The sequence below is a fragment of the Bactrocera latifrons genome, unplaced genomic scaffold, assembly GCF_001853355.1.
Source record: "Bactrocera latifrons isolate USDA-ARS-PBARC rearing strain unplaced genomic scaffold, ASM185335v1 scaffold_39, whole genome shotgun sequence".
Classification (NCBI taxonomy): Eukaryota; Metazoa; Arthropoda; class Insecta; order Diptera; family Tephritidae; genus Bactrocera; species Bactrocera latifrons.
This window is the reverse complement of record NW_017537034.1, coordinates 857,131-873,468: the sequence shown is the minus strand read 5'-3', so window position 1 is coordinate 873,468 and position 16,338 is coordinate 857,131. Positions and strand designations below refer to the sequence as shown.

The window sequence follows — 16,338 nt, the reverse complement described above, 5'->3', positions numbered from 1 at the left end:
AGTTTACACATTTGGTTATGTTGTCCCTAGGAAGAAAATCCAGTGGTATTTCGCCATTTTAGTCCTTCATGCCATGGGAAGCGATTAAATTCCTTCTTCCAACCACTTCTGCTGTCATTTGGAGTAGCGTATGTTCGGCAACTTGTCTGATTACGAGGTTCAAAGAAAAGCCTGTGCGGTATATACATATGACTCCCGAGGTGTTTCTCCCTCATTCTTGCATAAGGTGAGCAATAGAGTAGAAAATTTCTGAATATTTTTACCATACCATAAATCAAGACTGTGCCGGAAGACGGAACTTACTTAAAATATACCGAATAGAAAAGATTGAGCCTAAGACTGTGTCATCTGCACCATGTTAGTAGGACCAGATTCAGCCTCCACTATGAAGATCTTCACTTAAGTGAGCCTGTCTACGGTACTTGAAAGAAGTAGTAGACAAATCAAATTTAACCTTTTTTTTAACAAATTCCGTATTAAAAGGAACCATTGGCAACTTAAACTTCGTATAAAAATTAATAAAATCAGTGCCCGACCTTGACGAAAATCTATCAATATTTATTGGCAAACAAGAGTCAATGTCACGAACTTCATAAGATCTAAAGATAACAAGGAAAAAAATCTACTAATTTGTCAGCGGCAATGCCCCTGCAACAATTGTCCGTGTCGAAAGCGACAAGTTTTAATTAAGAACATGAAAAATGCATAAAAGCGCCTGCAGCACCCTCTGCACCCGTCTAAATTCAATAGATAAAGCAGCAAAATTAATCAGCAGCTGGAATAATGAAAAATAAAAATCACGCTTGTAGGTGGCATGACGAGTAAAGCCACCTCTCTGCCGCACTTCCGTTCTAACACTCCTTAGCAACCGAATATTGCTTATAATAATTGATGGCTGCGGCTAAGACGCCCACGAGGCAACCAGTTGCTCGCCAGATGTCAGTTTCGGTGTAACGAATTTGTATATTTTACTTGCCACCAAATGTGAGGATGAGGCATGCCGGAAAATCAACTTGCCGCATTAACGAAACTCAATTGCCGAGATGAGAAGAACACAAAAATTTACTTGTGGGACTAGAAAGCTATTGCCCCTTTAAGAAAGTGTGAACTTGGATGATTTTACTAAATTTAGAGAATTGTAGCGACCCTGAAAGTTGACTATCAAACTCAAGTAAAGATCAGGGTTCTGTCGTTGTATGCTTCAGATTTACCTTTTGTCAAGGCTCAAATATTTATTTCTGGGTTATAAAATAACTTACTGATCGAACCATTCCAATGACAGTCGGTAAAATAATCGGTATGATCCAAAGTTTTAACTTATCGCGAAATATATATTCATTCCCACGCTAGTCGATACTACATAATCGGATCCAGATTTTCAACCATACAAGGAATGTCACCTCGTCAAATGCTTTTGAGGCATGGTTTCTATTTCCATAAAATTAACAACTAAATACTAATCCGATCGACATTGAAAACAGTAGAACGATTTACTCAAAACTCAATATTTTTGCTGTCCGCACAACTTCGATATTACAATGTTCATCATCACTGATTTTCATGGAAGAGAGGAACGTGAACTAGAGCTAGAAATGGTACTGATATACTTAACATCGAATCAGCTCATAGCAAGCGGTTTTCCCTACAGGGTCATGACTTTGATGCGGAATTTTATTTTTGATACAATGATTGACACCCGTCTGACGGCGACGATGACGAGGATGATGAAAACCAAAAACCGCAAAAGAATCAAAAAAAAAAAAAAAATGCAAAGGCAACATTCAGCAGAAACATTAAAAGCAAGTACTCGTACATACATCACCATGTAGCTGTAAATCATCGTCAGCGTTGTACTAAGGGACGGCATTTGTGTGGGCCTAGAACTAGAAAGCAATAGAGAGTTTAGAAAACAAGCAATTTGAAATTTGTATGCAGACGGTGAGGAAACCGGAAAACTAGCAAACAAAACAAATGCAACATTGCCCAGCCACAATAACAACAACAATAACAAAAACTTTACGATTAGCTACAAATATTAAAAAGAGTAAAATTTAAGAAAACAAATACAAGCACACAACAACACATACATACATAAGGCGACTACAAAGTGTTGTTAGACTAATGAACTGTAGAAAACAAGAAATTAAGGAACCCAAGAAAATAAACGAACAACTGAAAGTTCGTCAGATGAGATGGAAATGAACGAAAAGGCGCAGATGGATTGTACTTCGATGGTTTATATAGTTCATAGTATATAAAATTGTATATATGTATGAGTCAAAGTAAATAAGTATTTGTTACACCACAGTTTGTTAGACAGGAATGTACCAGGAACTCTCGGTTTTGCCTGGGACTTCGTAAAAAGTCACATCTCTACAAATTTCGGACTACAGAACACATTCCTTAAATAAACGAGCACTGTCTTCGTGACACCAAAAAGTCATCTCAAACCATATTTTATTTCATAGTTCTACCTTTCTTGCCATCATCAAAAGGGGGGTTTCTCATCCAAGGCTGTTGCGTTCTTATCATTGGGAGTGTTTTTTACGTGTCTGGTCCCAAACCCATCCCACAACTCTGGGGAGGGATGGTTCGCTTTCTCACTTAAGCTAGCCTTCAAGCGGATGTTCCTTGACTTCTCAGAGGATACTTGGTGAGCTGCTTCAACCATATCTAAAAGAATAGTTTCTGACTACTTCCACGTAAATGGCAATCAGAGAACTTTCCTTACTCGCGTGAACTCGTACACATGACTCCATCCTTCTTGCCATGGATCAAGGGATTTCTTATAGATCGTTCGTGAAACTTGCGTTTTTTATGGAAATGGATTTCAGTAGAGTTTATCCCTGGAGAGTATTTATGCTGCCAAGTAGTACCCTCCATCCATATTTTACTTCGTAGTTATACTTTAGTTGAGAAGTTATTATCACAATTCCACTTTTTTACACTTGAATCAAGTCATATATAGTTCAAATATATCGCCGATGAAGCCATGGTTTTACTGTATTTACACCGGGTTTAAGTTGAGGATCTCGGTAGATTGTTCCTCATTTTCGGTCCGCCAAACTGTCACCTCCATTGATAGTTTAGTCCACATTAATACGTTAGACGCGAACTTAGAAAAATTCAATATATTTTGGAATCAGCGAAGACGATAAAATGAAACCTCGCAGTCAACTACTTCTACTGGGTTGAGGATAAGACTGAACGGATGATGTTTTGTATATTGTATCTGGATTCACCTACTGGGATCAATGATGTCCCTTTGGACTTGGAATTAACAAAGTTGCTTCTTAGATCCCAGTAGGTGATTACAGAATTAGTTTCTAGAGCAGAATCTAGTAGGTATGCTTTTTGAGAATCTTGACGACGGTTTTATGAAACTGTTTCCTGCAATTGGCGCCTGACTGAGAAATATCCCTATTAGTTGTTTGAGGTAACGGTGGTATAATGGGAGATGGAAGTGAATGAAAGAGCTCTTAGTGTTTGTAGAGTAATATCGGTCGGAATAGGTTAACTCAAATCCTAAGTTAACAGTTAAAAGTTATAGTTTTCAGTTTATTCCGTCAATATTAAGAATTAGTTCGGACAATTGTGTACGGACGATAGTTTGGTTTAATAGCGACAGCCTTTTTTAAGTATTAACAAACGTGTTAGAGGCTCTCATAGTGAGAAAAATCGTCAATGAGGAATAGACTTTGTAAGGTTCGTATTTGTTGAGGTATAGGACCACTTTATGATCCGAATATCATGAAAACCTTCAGTACTGTTATCTTTTCTGACCTAATCTAAGATAATTTTAGTGAATTTAAACGAAATCGTAAATATCGACAAAGCAAAACGAACGCACAGACGCTCTCGCTTATGCACTTATTAAGTCTACGAGCATATATGTATATTTCGTATATATAATATATAGAATATACATATATATACATATATCTAGGTATATGCACATGGCACTGCCTCTTGATTATCTTCATTTTGCAGCTATCAGCTGCGCGGGTCGAACGCCTCAGTTTAGGCTAAACCAAGCAGTCGAGTATTTTACGACTTTTTTATGAACATCAAAAGTGATTACTTTTACGGGCATATCGGCATACCTAGTGAGGCGATCGCTATCGCGCGAAAGCATAGCGAATAAACCACGCACACAGCAAAGTCGATTGTGGGTAAGGCAACAAAGCAAGGAGCATAATATGTGGAACAGAAATCATTCACCTTGAAGTTAAGTTGAAGCATTTAACTGCAACGCCTCTCACCTCGCTTCGCTCCCAGCCGTGCGCCATAAAGCAAGGTGCTGCAAAGCAAAGCAATCTGCAGCAGGCGCGCCACATGTGGCACATGCAGCGTGTTGTAAGTGTGGTGGCATGCGGCATGTGCCACATGTTGGTTCGTGACTTCAGCTTATGCTGAATGTCTGTATGTATTTTGTATGAATCTTTGTAAATGTTTTTGTCTGCTATACTAAACATTGAAATAGCCTCATAAAAAGCATGAAATTTCCTCAACACTTTAACTGTACACTTACGTTTTCTACGAACAATCCACTCGCATGCGCGCGCTTTGATTGCTCCTGTGGCATTTACAGAAGTTGCACGTTTATCGTAAAAGCAAAAAGCCGTCATAAAGTCATCGCTTTTTTTTATTGCTAAATTTTTGTCACTTTGTTGTGTACTCAATCATTTATATGTTACTTATTTCCATTTCTGAAAGAATTCTTAAAAATTTAAATGCCCATTTTCTGCGGTATTTAGCTAAATTATGTGCTATTGAATGCTTGAGATTGATCTGGGAAATAATAGAAAAGCTTTTTCTTATTTTATGTGTTTTCGTAATTTAGCGAGTGTTCTTTTGCCACTAGCTTACAAAATAAAAATAAATATGTAAATAAAAGTAATCGCGGTAGTAATCGTAGATATCGTAGTAAGAAGAAGGAATCATGATAGTAATCGCTGACATCGTAGTAAGAAAAAGGAATCGTCATAATCGTCATAAAAAAAAACTGACATATACGAACGCCAAGCCCTTTGAGGGTTTTACTACACTGACCTAGTACCATCACCCAGACTTGGAATTTCTCACCCCCCAGATTAGCTGTTGTACTGTGTAATTGAGCGATTACGATTACCGCTAGCGATTATGGTTACCAAGTAATTAATAGTATAGTAGTAGTAATGCTAATTGTAATAATTATATCAAGTCAGAGATATGGCAAGAGAGCTCGGCATCTCTCGCGAGTCCGTTCGAATGATTTTGGCGAATATTTTGACTATGAAACGCGTTCTCCTGGACTCGTACAGATAAAGCTGCGTTGTTTTCAAAAAGAGTACCGTTAACATTTGCGAATTCCGATCCGATATTATAACACTGCCGGTGGCACATGGGTTTATGAATTCGACATACAAACAAGTCAACAATCATCGGAGTGGTTTGAAAAGCGAGTCGAAATCAGAAAAAAAGTTTAGCATGTCTAAAGACTACAGAACGGCTTTTCCCAATTTCCCTGAATAGATTTTTTGAAACCTCTAGGATGAAGTTCGATATTGATAGAGACAGAAGTTAATAATACTCGCTAACATATATCATATAAATTGCTCGAGTCCCACAAAACGAACAGTGTTTCTCAATTAAGCATTCGATGGCGACAGCAACTCGCTCTTCCTATCAGTTGTAATCAAATTGAATGTGTACTCATTCGCCTAGTTTAACTCATGATAGTGAAATACCGAACACTGCCATTCGCCGCCGGTTTATAGCATATTTATAACATATTCAACAACTTTAAGATACAGAAGAAATATCTATAAGCCCAAAAGCCAATAACTTTCGTCGCTATTCAATTTGAAATCGAGTTTATCTACGCTTTTCGCCAAGCCACAGGCATTTCACAAACTCTACTAGGTACTCACTTTGAATTACATGCCACACACATCCAGCTAATTGACTGCTCTGTCAGCAATAAATTGCTATATAAATAGATAGCCGTGCATACTTGTATCTATATACATTCACGGGTGTATGCAAGTACGTGCGTACCAACAACACAAAAAGCCAATATAGCATTTATTGAAGAACGAGCTCATATGCTCGGCTAAGTGTTCATTATTAGGTACACCTCACTATGCATAGTTTGTGCCTTCAAATAGCACTCCTCGAGTCATATAACTATAGTCTATTTTGTTGTTCAAACTTACTCCATTGAAGTAGCCACTTCTTTGGCAATAAGAAAGACAACCTGAAAAAAGAAGACAATGAAATAAGCTAAACTGCGCCAAATCAATTGCACTACAAAGTCTATAAAGTCGGTGATTAACTAACCGAATGAATGAACTGAATGGTCACAAACGAGTGAGCGCGTCTACTATTTAGTATAGGCGGCGATGGCGGCTGTGGTGGCTACTGGGCCGCAGCGTCTATCCAATCAAGTCGGCTCTGTGTTTATTGCGGTGATCAGCCTGAGCCACATAGCTGCACGGTCAGTGGCAGTCAAGGTGCAGCATTAAGCTCTGAGTTCTTGTATCAATTTACGTTGCACATTTTTCATTCATCGACAACACAAAATTTCAAAGGAAATAATTGATTTGTAGCGTGGTGCACTTGAAAGTGGAAGACAGCAAGGAAATTGCAGCGTTGTAGTTGAAGATTTGCAACTTTGTTGTTGTTGCTTACTTTGGAGTGAAGTTCTTTTCATTAGTTGAGCTGCTGCTTTACAAAAATTGATCTTTAAAGACTTTTCTGGGCGTTTCGCCGAACTGACCTTCTCATTGTAGACTGAGAACTCGTATGAAATGAAGATTTCGACCATTTTTGAATCAACTTCGCACTTGAAGGAGTTTGAACTATCGACCAAATGGTGATCGCACTGCTAGTTTTCTTTTTCTTTTCTCATGTAGGCTGAATAGGTTTTCAAAGTGGATTATTTTCTCTTTCACAAGTTATGAAATAGAAAACTTCACACCCACAAAAGCACTGATCTTTGGTTAGATTAATGGAGAATGTTTTAGGTATGCAGTTAACCATATGTCAGATCATCCATATATCATTGTGCTTTGTTTATTTTAATGCTACCATTACAAGTTTTGTAGATATCAATTGCTTACCTCCTGCTTTCTTCTGTAGACAAATTTTCTTGGTTTTCTAAACCTCCGTGATTCTTCGTATATGAGGAACAATACTGTAACCTCTTCATTATCACAGTCTGAAATTTTGTTATCAGTGTCATTCCAAAATATTCTGACTCTTTCATTTACCTACATATACTTAGCAAGTAATAAGATCCAAATAAGTCTCGATAATATGTTACCACAATTCTTATCGGGTAATTTTCAGTGAAATATAGTGCATAGTACATATAGTGGTCGTCTACATATATTATGAACTTTCTTGGAATTTTTTAACCGAAAAGAAGTTTGTTATTTTCATCTGATTTAAAGAGTCAGTGTTCTGAAGTGTTCGGCGGTACTGGTACAAAACGAATAGAACATTTTTGGTGTTAGAGTTCTTGGACTTTATCGAGTTTACTCTTTTCTAACTTTCAGATATTTTGGAATAATTAACACAGGGTCAAAGAAGTTCGCTAGCCCAAAGATGGCAGGCGAAATGAGCCATCAGCTGTATGTGTTAGAGTTATTTATTAGTTATTTGGATTTTTCGGATTTTTCAATAAAGGCGCTGCAAAAGGTTTTTTTTTTTTTTTTTTTTTTTTTTTGTAAATAAAACAAATTTGAATGAAATTCTTTATTCCTGCGAAATCAAATTCGATATCATTAAATATAGAACTTGATTTCTTTTGCATGACCACCATGGGCATGTTGCAGAAGTCCAGACGCTACTGCTGCAACGTTCGATATTTGTACAAAGTTAATCAATCGTCGCATTGACCACAGACTTGACTTAGCCCTACAGGAAATAGCCTAACGGCGTCAAATCGCACGACCGAGGCGGTTAATTGACTGGGCCATTTCGTGAGATAACACTTTCATCAAACTTGCTTTTTAATAAATTGATTGTGACCGTACATTGAGTGGCTTGTGGTGCCGTTCTCTTGGAACCACATATTGTCCAAGTCTATATCATTCAATTCGGACCAAAAATATTCGGTTATTATTGAGCGGAAGCGATTGCCATTCACAAAAACTCACCGGTCTTGATTATCACTGAAAAAGTACGGACCTCTGAACACGCCGACCCATAAACCGCACCTAGCTGTAACTTTTTCGAGATGAAATGGTGACTTAGGGCGTACGTATGGATTGCTGCCTGACCAATTATCATTATTTTGCTTATTGACGAAACTATTCAGCCAGAAAGGAGCCTCAACGCTAAAGATGATTATCGATGAAAAGCTGAATCATCTTCAAGTTATTGTTTAGCCCAATTCACGAACATACGACGATTCTGGTGGTCAAGCGTTTTCAGTCCTTGTGCCAATGTGATCTGGCGAAGATGTAGGCCAAGATCTTTTCGCAAAATTCGCCACAGCGACGAAGATACCCAATGCTTGAAATTGACGTGTGAGAGAATGATTTGGGTCTTCCTCAATTGGTGCGTTAGCGGCAGCAATATTCTCAACATTACGGGCATTTCTTTGTCTCACTGGCACGGAAACATTTTGTTCGGTTTAAAATTACAAACCTTAATAAAGAAAAATGTCGAAAGAAAGGGAAAAAGTAGTAGCTGTACACTATTTTTGTAGCGTCCCTTTGAAAAAACTGTTATAAAGAACTACTTGTATTCTATTCAAGAAAAACAGGAGCTAAAGTGTCTTAGAAACATTTTTAAGCGTTGCTTCTTTTCCCTGAGAGAAAGAGTCATTTCACTCCCGTTTATTATAAGCTAGATATGCTTGGATCGAATGAATCCACTTTTTTTTTTTTTTTTTTTTTNCCTTTTTTTTTTTTTTTTTTTTGGAAAATTTCATATTTATTATATGCTTTGTGGCAATAGTAGTCGACACCTAATATTTTCAGCTGAAATGTGGGCTTATATTGCTTCCTCTTTTATGCATAAAATCATTCAAGTCAATCGCACTGTGAAACACTTTTTTGAAAGGCTGATTTTTACCTCAACTCAGTCGAATTTCTTTGATGTGGCATGAGAAGCACATTTATGCAAATATGTTATTTTTTCACACAACAACATACATGCATGTACTCGTACTTTTTGTTGTTTTAATTTGCCATATGCAAATGTAGAACACAATGATTTTGAACACTTCAAACGATTTTCAAACAAACGGCAAATATGAAAATGAAAAGCCTACAACAGGAAAGAAAAAACAAAAACAATAAGCTTAATCGGTTTTATATACACATTATAGAGTATCTGAATAAATACATTAGGCGATTTGTATGCAGAAGCATTTGTGGATATTTAAATCGAGCAAGCTGACTAAGAGTTGATTTTGAAAATATTGTATATATTTATATAGGTGGTATGTAGGTAGAAATATAGCTCCTATGGTTGTATATAATCAATACTCATTCTTGCAACATTTCTGGAGCTGCCACGGGCGCACTAAATCTCCCGCAGCTGCGTCATATCACACAAAAAAACAAGAAGTTGCATGTGTTTTTTTTTATTGTTGTTGTTGCGTTATATCTGCATTTGTTTATTTTATTTACTTGCGTAAGCAGTCCTTTCCGAAAAAAGGCAGCATAAAACTTGAGGCAAAAGCAGCACACACAATCAAGAAAGTGAAAGCAAATATTCTGTGGATTTCAATAATCTGTTTACGTGCTTCTTCTTCTGCTTGTACAACGAGCTGAACTCCTCATTTGCTTGACTCAGCATATTTGCAGCATGAATTGTGTTGTATGGTGCAAAATCGCAGGTGTTGCCACAGGTGCCACCTACTTACGCGCCGCTAGCACCGCTGGCGTTGCTGTCAACAAGACATTGCTTTAACGGTTGTTTGTTTTATACATTGGTAGAAATGCCTGTACTTGTATATGTATAACTATATATAATAACTTTTCTCACCTTCTCATATATTAAATTAAATTTGGAACATTTTCTGTGTTAAATTTAAAGGTTTAAGGGGTTACATGGGTTTACGGGTCTCAAAAAATCGTGTTTTTTTTTATTGTCTTATTAAATTTTACTACACCTCTAAAATTGTGTCCTAAATTCACAAGTTGATCCAAGCAATGTTTTTCTCGAATCTGTGTTTCTGAAGTCGGTTGGCAAGATTTTTCGATAGCAACTCAACCAATCTTCCTGAACTTTCACAATACAATTCTTAAAGGCTTGGACGAAGGAATTTTTTCGATTACAACTATTTGAAAAAAATATGTCGCGAAATTTTCACTGATATTTTCATATTTTTGTAAAAATGTCTGCCAAAAATCCAATTTTCTGTTTTTTTACGTCATCCAAGTTCTAAGTTAAGATTTGAACTGAAAAAAGTATTATTTTACTTTAGATAATCCTTTAAGGAGTTATCCTGTCAACTCGAGTATATCCTTTTTCCGGGGGGGCCACAGGAAATGTCGTCGCAATGGCCGAGTTTAAACTATTTTTTTTTTTTAATTTTTTTTGTTAATAGTGTATGTTAAAATATTTAAATTTCTATATAAGAAAATAATTGTTGAATAAAGCAGTTTTTTTACCCGAGGCAAGCCGAGTAACCCCTTAACTATCGAACACAATGAAACTTTGTAAACATCTTGACAGATCTAAAGTATTTGGGCTGCAGATGTATAGACGATCATGGAATAAGTTTAAATTTATCGAAATATTGGGTAATTTGTCCAGAAGGTCTCTCCTTAGTCGATTTGAATCCGCCACATTTCTGTTTTTTATATTTGAGATCTCTCTCTCTCTCTCTCTCTCTTTCTCTCTAATGAAAAAATTTATGACAATAAAAACAAAACCTTCTTAGAATCAGTACTTGAAAATTTTATGAATATGACTGCATCTTTATTGTGGTATAAGCTCTTACTGTCATTCAATCTCTCCTTAATTTTTTTATTCCATGCAACTAATATCAGTTTTACGTTCGTTTTGCCACTTGTAAAGATACATGTAATCAAAGACAACTTATTTTTCGACATTACTAAAAGTGATTCTTTCCTTTTTCTATGTTGACTTTTCAAGAATTCCGCGGTAAGGTATTTCATCTAACTCTTGATCCAACTTTTCGGATGCTTTTGGCACTGAACTATCAAATACTTACTTGAGCGGGTGTATTTGATGAGTGTGGTATGGTACTTCGAACCCAATTTGATCCAAAAGAATCTTTCAATGTTTTATTAGAATTATTTCCCAGATTATTAAAAAAGTCCACTTCAGAAGAACAACAAATATAAATAATCAGTTGATTGGAACATGTCAATAAATTATGAAATACATTTTGGGAATCCTTTGGGCATTATAAATAAATAAAAAAAAAACGACAGTGAATTTTTATTATAGTCCATATAATCCCGCATAAACGATCTTAAGTTTCCTAACTACAATTCCACAAACAGCTCCTACAAAATTTATTATCCCTACGCAATATAACTGTATTGCAATTATTTATTAAGAAAATCCCTATACATTGTAAGCCAACTAAACATTTGAACTTCAATTTCTGTTTTAATGCTAAATTCTAGTAATTTTCTTTAAAAAAAAATTATACTGAAACATAAACTAAGCGATGTATTTCATTCCACTTTTAATGAATGCTAAGGATACTTCGAGTAGTCACCATAACAAAAGTTACGCGCAGTGTTGCCATAAAACAATCAAACATTAGCAACGCCGCAAAAGGCAACAATGTCAACACACTCACTTCACTTCAGTTGGCAAGGAAATCGACACTGTGAGAAATTAGGGGCAGATTTCCAAAAAATTGTAAAAAGAGCTAAGACTCATACCATAAATACTTGGTCTTAGCTTAGTCTTAAGGTCCAAGGAAATTCATGAGGTAAGGTCAGGTTAGGTTAGGACGCGGGATTGTTCCAAAATCGATAGATCTCACTTTGTCAAAAGAATAGCCACAAAGTGCTAACTAACTGGCCTATTGAAACCTGTTGATTTAAGGCTCCTTTCCCTATAGTCCGATTCCATCGCACCTGAAACCCGTTGATCCTATACCCCTTCTTCTATTGCCTTGACAGTTTACTTAACATTCTCATTAAAAGGGTTGAAGACACCCTTTACAACAGCAGCAACAGAGAGATAGATTATTGAGACCACTGTCGCCAAAATTTTGCATCAGAAATTTCTTCGAGTGCAACCTCGCTTCAATTACGCTTACATTACCAACACTTCAGCCAACTGCTAACCAACTCAACACACCATAAACGAATCCGCAACAGAGCTCAGCAGTATGAACTACCACTAGCAGCATGCCGAAGTAGGTACTTTAGGGCGGGCAACAGCAACATGCAGCAGAAAATAGTGGCAGCGACAGCAGCAGTCGTCGTTGTTGTCGTCGTCGTAAAAGTCTCAAGTGGCAGTTGCGACAGCGCAAACGCCACATTAAACTGAAAACATAAGCGTGGGTACCACCGTTCCGCCCAACACTCAGCCAGCGGCGTGGTGAGTGCTCCATCATCACTTAAACATTCGACATAGCGGTAACAATCAGTCAGCAAAATGCTGGCGGGCTCTACCGAACGCTGCACAGCTGATTCACTTGAAAGTGTGGTTATGCCGAGAGTACTAGTTAACGCAACTGCTGCGGTCAGGATACGTTCCAGTTCGTTCGGGTTGACAATATATGCAAGTAGTGGCAAAGCAGAAGCTACTGCTATGTTGCCAACCGTTATTTATTTGTGTAGTTGTTGTTGTTATGCTACCAGCTGGATTTGTCAGGATGAACGCCGAAAGTCATGCTCCCATGATGGCATTTGAAAGCCGTGGACGGTAGTTACTGACACCACAATTACACTGATGGTGGAACTATATCTAGCTTGCGCTCTTCATCACCCTCTCACCGAGTCTTGTCAACTCCAAAGCCTTCCTCGACGCTCTTAAGGGCACAAATTGTAATAACTAATGATGGGACAGATGGATGCATGAATGGTTAGTTGACTAGATGGATAGATGGGTGGGTGGATGGAAGAAGGAATGGATAGATGGGTGGTTGGTACGAGGCTCGTGTGTCAGCATAAAATTCTTATGGCGAATACGAAGCATATTTTTATTGCATTGAAACGCTTCAGATATCCGAACACATACATACACACATACATATTTAATATGTATAATATTGCGCAATATTATTCTGCGATCTCCAGTGTGACAATGTTGCCGAACAGCCGTTTTTGGCGCGCATTTTGCGGTTATCACTGCACGCGCAGCAGCAGGCAATTGACGCAACAGTCTCTGCTCTCGTAAAATACTTTGACGGTGTTAAGTTGCATGGCTGACAACAAGCGAAGTAATATTCAGCCAGTCAATATCTTTTCAGCGAGTTGGGGAGGTGGGAGACCAAGGCAGTAGACCGCGTGGTGTGGCAGCAGTAAAAAAGGTGTGGCACGGTAGTAGCCGTGTTGCAACGCTGAAATACGTTAAAAGTTAATTAGTGGAAAATGTTGCGAAACAGTATTTTCGCTCATAAAATAGGACGCAGTTAGTTAATTTTGCGGTGACTCGGAAGGGTTGAGCAAACTTAGTTGGGAACATCACGTTTTGATGTTAAATTTATGGGAGCTTATAAACTCAGTAATTTTCATCCTTTTGTTAGCTAGATTTACAATTATCTTAAAATACGAGGATATGATGCTATACATCACCGGATGAGTGGCGCTGAAATCAAAATATCACGTTCACGGCGTTCAATACACAATTACCCGTCCAAAGAACAACAGATCAATCCAGAAAAAGGAAACCACACAATATGCGCCAACTACCGTGGGACAAACCTCCTCAACATCTCATATAAAGTTTTATGCGCCTCTCTCGATGAACAAAGACCAAACTCTACAAGTCCTCATCATCCCCGTCCTTCTATATGGTGCAGAGGCATGGACGATGACAACATCTGATGAGTCGGTGTTACGAATTTTCGAGAGAAAGGTTCTGCGGAAAATTTATGGTCTTTTGCGCATTGACAACGGCAAATACCGAAGTCGATGGAACGATAAGTTGTACGAGATATACGTCGAACGAATGGATGAAAATACTCCAGCTCTGAGAGTATTCGATGCAGTACACACCGAAGACAGCAGAGAAAGAGGAAAACCTCCAAACCGTTAGAAAGACCAGGTGGAAAAGAGCCTGGCTGCACTTGGCATCTACAATTGGCGCTTAACAGCGAAAAACAAGAACGACTGGCGCGCAGTTATATTCTCGGCTATAACAGCACTGGCGGTGTCTCCGTAATTAAAGAAGAAGATGAGGATTATTTTAAAAATATTTCAGGGTTAAGCCGCACTGAAAAATATAGATGTCGGCGAAATCATTCTTTTAATGCATAGATAAATACTTCAACCTGCGAAAAGTACAACAGTAAAATACGATAAACTTTTCAACACATGTCAGAATAGCTGATTTCAAAGCATATAGCTGTCAAACTGAACGAACGGGATCAAGTGTTTGTTGGAAAAACCTTTTCGTTTTAGGAGATATCTTCATAAAATTTGTCATATGTTCTTATCCAAGGCAACAGTGTAATTTTAGAAGAAATTAGTCATGGTATCATTCCTTGAAAAAACACAAGCCAATGCAGTTTTTATACCCTGAACAGGGTATATTAAGTTTGTCACGAAGTTTGTAACACCCAGAAGGAAGCGTCGGAGACCCTATAAAGTATATATATAAATGATCAGTATGTCGAGCTGAGTCGATTAAGCCATGTCCGTCTGTCTGTCTGTATATATACGAACTAGTCACTCAGTTTTTAAGTTATCGTTTTGAAATTTTGCAAACGTCATTTTCTCTTCAAGAAGCTGCTCATTTGTCGGAACTGCCGATATCGGACCACTATAACGTATAGCTGCCATACAAACTGAACATACAGAATTAAGTTCTTGTATGGGAAACTTTCACATTTGACGTGGTATCTTCACGGCATTTGGCATGGATTACTGCTTAAGGTAACAATATAACCTCCAAAAAAATTGTTCAGAACGAATTACTGTAGCGTATAGCTTCCATACAAACTGAACACAAAGTTACTAACAGACATGCACCTGTGAAGGGTATTTAGCTTCCGTGCAAACGAAGTTAACGTTTTTTCTTGTTATTAGATTATGTTAGGTTAGTCTGGTTGGGTAATAAGCCGCGGATAGGACAGTTTTGGTTTTTTGCGCAGCCGAATGGAGTTCAGTTACGAAGTCCAGGAAGAGAAGTAGTCATCCTTTAGGATGCCTGCTCATGACGCGAATTTCAATACCTCTCTATCGATACCTTTTCTACTGACTCATACCGTGGGGTCTCAAATGTTTAAAGCGTAGCCTTACGGATGCCAATCTATGCCCAAAAGTACTACAGTTAGTAGTTCCTCCGTCGATTTTGCTGCGAAATTTTCAGCGAAGATGCAGATGCATGTATTTATACTAGATATATATATGTTATATATATATATGTTTATATATATGTTATATTTCAACAAAAAAAAAAAAACCAAAAAAATAATAATAAAACTAACGTTGTCTTCTTTTCTGTTTCAGTTATCTTGGCGTTGGAATACTTACAGCTCTTCAATTACAAAAAGGATTTGTAATGAAGTAAGTACATATATTATATATATTTTCTTAAATTTTATAATATTGTAGTATAGTACAACCATAGTTTCGAAAGCATATTGGTATCTAGGAGTATTTAAGTTTAGGTCACACAAAATAGTATATAAGTCTTTGAAAACTTCGATACAAAACTTCCAATAGGCAAGGTTGAATGAATATAACAGAATTGTGAATCTTTTTCTGCAAAAGGAATTTACTTTCACCACCACCAGTATTTTACCCCAAAATTAATCGAAAATGTCAATTAGAGGGGGATCAATTCATATTATGAGTATAAGAAACTCTAAAATGAAAGGAAACGAGAATTTTCTGAGGCGACATCCAGACACAATCATCTGAAACGCTACCGTCTGGAATCCACAAATCAGCCAAAGCAAAGACCGACTCGATTTAACCTGTATATGGAATTTGAATATCGAAATTAGAGGCAAGCTCAAGACAGTAATAAGTGAAAATGTCTCAATTGCGCGTTTGCTCCTACTCAAATCATAAGATACAGTATAGATCATCTGGAGTCCAGACTATACATAATCTAAATTACGTTATTAGTAACTAATCTCTATTTTGATGCTCTATTGACATTTTTTTATACTCTCGCAACAATGTTGCTAAAGAGAGTATTATAGTTTTGTTCACATAACGGTTGTTTGTAAGT

At 37.3% G+C, this 16,338-nt stretch overlaps 1 protein-coding gene across 1 annotated transcript in view; it reads left to right on the top strand.

The window, feature by feature from the left end:
• Window positions 1-16,338, top strand: part of LOC108972283 (kinesin-like protein CG14535) — a 239,412-nt gene that overhangs the window by 22,220 nt on the left and 200,854 nt on the right. The window contains exon 2 of the mRNA XM_018938832.1: window positions 15,609-15,665. The gene's annotated coding sequence lies outside the window, so the exon portion shown is untranslated. The remainder of the gene's footprint in view (window positions 1-15,608; window positions 15,666-16,338) is intronic.